Here is a 5,237-nt window from a genome sequence, read left to right on the forward strand (position 1 = left end):
GTCCTCCGTGTGTGTCGATTTCTGCCCGTCTCCTCTCTCGCCGTCGCCCGAGACGATCCACCGATCCTCCGCCGCACACAGCAGACCGGGAAGTCTGAATTCCGCTCGAGATTCCCTAAGCCACGCGATCGTTGCTCGCGGTCTCGTTCGTTCCGGAGGATCCCGAGGACACTCGTAGGTCCATCCTCGTGAAAACCACGCACGACGACCACCACCACCGACGATGGCTCTTCTTACTAGCAGACACGACAAAGAACGCCGAGAACAACTGCCGCTACTCCTCCTTTTCCTTCTCGTCCTCGTCGTCCTCGTCCTCGTCCTCGTCGTCGTCCTCGTTCGTCGTCGTCGGCGTCGTGCAGCTGCCGCGCGTTCGTCCGATCTCCTGTGCTCCTCTCGTCGTACGTCGTCGACGACAACGCGCGTGACCCCGATGATCCACGCGAATCCACGCGACTCGCGATGTCTCTCTCGCGACCACGCGACGACTCGGACCAAACACACCCGACCAACAGAGGAGGTGTCGCTTTCTCGATCGACCTTCACCGCCGATCACCGACGTCGTCCACCGACGTCCACCACGATCAGGGGGCCTCGGTTTTTCTTCCCGCGGACAACCACGCGCCGTACGTCTTTCTTCGCGCGAAAGACCAGAGAGAAACGTCGATGCGACCACGGAAATCGCAAATTCCGACGCACTCTTTTCTCCCTCCCTCCTTTGTCTTCTCCCCGTTAGCTGCTAACAGATTTTCTTCCTCGATCCGTTTATCGCACTTGTCCCGTTCTATCTTTTCCTCTTCTTTCGATCGTAGTAGCTTCGGATCGCACCGGATCCCCGACGATCTCGCGGGACGTGGCCACGTTGATCCAAATACGGGTAGTATATAGGTATATCGGATACACGCGGATGTCACTTGCGTCTCGAAGGACGAAGGGGTCGCAGAAGAACACACAGTCGCGTGTCCGTGACACAACAAAAGCCGATCCTCGTCGTCGTTGTCGTCGTCGTCGTCGTCGTCGTCGTCGCCGTCGTCGTCGTCGTCGTGGTCGTTGTTGTTATTGTTGTTGTTGCGGTTAGCGTAGCGTATAAAACCGTCGTCGTCGTCGTCGTCGTGGTCGTTGTTGTTATTGTTGTTGTTGCGGTTAGCGTAGCGTATAAATACGAGGCGTAACACCGGTGGTTAACGTATCACGAAGAACAGGATGATCCGTTGCCGTGGATCTTCCCTTCACCTTCTACTCCCTCGTTCCGATGTTGGCGACGTCCGTGACGTCTGCGACTGCGAATCACGGCAAATAATAGGTATCGGCAACGATTCCTATCGACGCTTCAACGACGCCCGACTATATTCACTGTGCGTTGGTTCCCTTTCTTCGATTATTCTCTTCCCTCCTTCCGTGTTGCGTGGTCGTCGGTCGAAGAGAAACGCGCGAACGAGAAAGAAAAGGAAAGAAAAGAAGGAAAAAAAAAAAAAGAAAACAATCGACGTGTACGCACTCCCGTGTGTAGATCTTCAGACGACGACGACGTTGTTCGTTGCGCGGCCACGAAACGCGCAAAACGTATGAATGATCTCTCGCGCGGACGAGGATCGACGAGAGATTCGAGGAAAAAGATCTAGAACGACGTATCGACGAACGTGGTAGTAGTAGTAGTAGTAGTAGTAGTAGTAGTAGCAGTAGTAGTAGCAGTAGTAGTAGCAGTAGTAGTAGCAGTAGTAGTAGTAGTAGTAGTAGTAGGATCTCTCGCGTTGACCAGTAAAGAAGGATCCCGCGGTAAAGTATCCGGTATTATCTTGCGGGACGACACCATCGAGCGAAGGACCAGCTCCCTGCCGCTTCTTTGGGACACACCGGGGGACTACCTAGTCGTAGAGTGATTGGGAACGCGACTGGCCAAAGCACTTGATTCGCGCGCGGTTCGGTTTGCCCGTTGCTGCGCCTCTCCCGTGCAGTTTTTTCGGCGGTCTCGTGGTATGCGTGCATGCGCGTGCATGTATGCGTGCGCCCGCGCGCTCCTGTGTGTGTCCCTCGGACTTTTTCTCTCTCTCTCCTTCCTCCTCGTTCTTCCTGTCCCTCTCTCACTCTCCTCGCTGTTACACACGACCGTGTTTCTCTCTCTGCACGCGCGCGTACCGGCTTAGCTCGCGCGCTCGTATTCCCTCGTCCACGCGTCTGAATTTTCGTAGGTGTGCACGGTTCCTCTCTCCTCCACGCGCGTCTTTCGCGCGTTCGTGTGCGCGTTTACGCGCGTCCTCTCTCCGCGTGTGTCCACCACGACACACGCCGCGAGAGATCTCGTGTAAGCGCGTGTAAGCGTGCTTGCTCGCTCGCTCGCTCCTTCGCTTCCTTCCTCGCTTCCTTGCTTCCTTGCTTCTGCTTTCTCGCCTTCTCGCTTTCTCGCTTTCTTGCCTGCCTTCCTTCGTTTCTGCTTCCTTTCTTCCTTCCTTCGCTCCTGCGTGCGTGCGTGCGTGCGTGCGTGACTAAGCGCGCGAGTAAACGCGTGCGTGAACGCGTGGTTCGACCACGTCGTCGTCGTCGGTCGTCGTCGTCGTCCTCGCCGTCGTCGTCGTCGTCGTTCTCTTCTTCCTCCTCCTCTTCCTCCTCCGTGTCGTCTTGATCGTCCTCGTCGTCCTCGTCGCGTGGTGTCGTCGTCTTCGTCGTCGTGGTCACAGTCGTTGCGCGGTGTCGTCGTCTCTCTACACGTCCGTTCCGATCCGCTCTCGTCGGTGCTGCGTGCGTGCGCGCCCTGGGTAGGCGAGGGTATAGTTACCGAAATGTTAACCTCGTGGAACCACTTTTTATTGAGTGTCGCAAAATTCATAGGAACCTCGCGGAAGGCGGAGAGGGGCAGTGGCCCCCGGTCTCTCTCTTTCTCTCGCTCCGTCCCTTTCTTTCTCTCGATTCTCTCCACGTTGGCGGGGTTAACGCGTGAGAGGGGCGGCAACCCCCACCTATGCTCGCGCTCCTGTCCCGCGCCACCCCTCCGACTACACTCGACTACCCTCCTCCTCCACAGCCACCTCTTCCTCCTCCTCCTCCACCTCCTCCTCCACCTCGTCCTCCTCCTCTACCGCTGCCGCCACCACCTTCTCCTCCTCTTCCTCCTCCACCTCCTCCTCCTCCACCTCCTCCTCCTCTTGCTCCTGCTGCTCCGAGCAGCCTGGTCCTCGCCAATTCTTTGGCCCCACCACTTCCTCGCTAGTGGTCCCCCAACCCTCGCTTTTGTCCCTCTCTCTCTCTTTCTCTCTCTCGCTCTCTCCCTCTTGCCCTCCTCGCAACTCCTCTTTCATGCAACTCTTCGGTTCGTTCGTTCGTTCCCCTCGCCCGTCTCTCGAGTCTCGACCGTTCGCCTGCCCTCCCGCTCTGCCTCTTCGTCGCTGCGTTTCTCTCTTCGTCACCCCACACCCCGAACCTCGACCCCTGGCCCACGTCTCTCTATCCATGTCCGTTTCTCCGTCTTTTTCTCGCCGCTGCTTTTCGCGCGCTTTTCCCCGTTCTATACACTCGCCACTGCCTGCACCCTTCCTAACCCTCTCTCTGTTCCGTTTCTTCCTCATCCTCCCCTTTCCCCTCCATTCCCTACTACTATTCTCTGCACACCCTTCTTGCTGCTTCCTTCTCTCTTTCGCCCAAAATACCCTCTCTCTTCATCCTTCCCGCTCGCGCCCTTCTCTCTCGCTCCCTCTCTCGCTCCCTCTCCCTCTATCTCCCGTCTCTATCTTCCTCTCGCTCGCACCCTTCCGCCTTTCCTTCCCCTCCTTTCCTACCTCGTACTCTATCGCGGCATTTAGCCGTGCATAGCCGAATTTACGTACGGTTAGCTGCGCATCGAATAGTCGTGCCGATTTTTCCGTCCACCGACGCGGCCCGTGACTTTGCCGTCACACGCACCCGTCTCTCCCTCTTACCCCCATTCTCTCTCTCTCTCCGGTCGATGTCTCCTTACAGGCACCTATCCTCGCGACCGGAGAGCTTCCTCGAGGAACGAGCTCCTTCCTGCCCTTTGCTTCCGCTGGAGAACGTTCGCGTTTCCCTCGGTCGGATTCGCCAGAGGATATCCCGAACAGAGAGATCCTCCTTATCGTCCATGCTTCCGAACGTGGCGCGTATTCGTCGCCGACGACCAGACGCGATCGTTTTCACAGATGCACGCATCCTTCGATCGCGTTCCGCCCGTCTTTTGTAACCGTTCGCTCGTCCCCGGTTAACCTTGTAATTTCCTTGCATCTGTATCAATAAGCTGCAAAGTGTTTGCCTTTGCCTGACCCCGGGAACGCGTTTCTAAGTCGAGCAGATAACGCGCGAATGCAGATTCGCGTCCTTGATCGCGATCGATCGGTCGATCGGTCGGGCGGTCGGCGGATCGATCGCGAAAACTCGAACGAGATAAGCGTGATTCGGTCGGACGTTAAAGGGAAGAGACTCGTACTCGCGACTCGGCTCGAATTTAGGCGGGCCAGTGGTTATCTGCGCGAGGATGCGCGGCGCGATCGCGCGGTCCAGCTTTCGTCGCAACGTTTGCCAGAAAGTCGTGCTAAACCCGATCAACGTCGACCTCGATCGCGAGAGCTCGTTTACGGACACGACACGAGGTCAAGCAGCGATAGCTACTTTTAAAACGCGAGCGCGCGACGACGGGACGAAAAATTTTGCGGTTCCCTTTCCGGGTCGCCGGCTCCTCGCGCCCGAGTCTCACGCGGTCCATGTAAATTCGAATGAAGACGTTCCCTAATGTCGTGGTCTCTTTGTCCCCTCGAGCGTGGACAGGATCGCCGGCAGGTGCTCCACGCGAGACCACGACTATCTCGAATTTCGTTTATGGGTCGATCCGCCTTCGACGCCGCGTCCACCCGAGTCCCAGGGCCAATTAATATCTTGCGGGTCATTAGCGAACTCCCGTTCGTCCGCCCTTAATTGACCGTCTTCTTCTTCTTCTTCTTCTTCTTCTTCTTCTTCTTCGATCCGCTCGTGCACCGTTCCGAACGCGTACTCGCTCGCCGGATAACACGCGTTCTCCTCCACTCGAGGCCGCGAGCAACGCGCGTCCGCGAAAAGCGTCCTTTTTCGTCCAATCGTCGTAATCGGACGTCGTGGCGCTCGTCGATAACGCATCGGCCGATCGCGAAACCGTGACCGGGTCGCGCGACGTCTCTCTCGCCTCGCCGACCATCCGCAACCACCGGTATCCCTTCGTTTCGGCTTTCGGTTAACGCGCCTCTTCTGCGTTTCTCCTGCGT

The sequence above is a fragment of the Eufriesea mexicana genome, unplaced genomic scaffold (genome assembly GCF_001483705.2).
Source record: "Eufriesea mexicana isolate 0111107269 unplaced genomic scaffold, ASM148370v2 scaffold124, whole genome shotgun sequence".
Classification (NCBI taxonomy): Eukaryota; Metazoa; Arthropoda; class Insecta; order Hymenoptera; family Apidae; genus Eufriesea; species Eufriesea mexicana.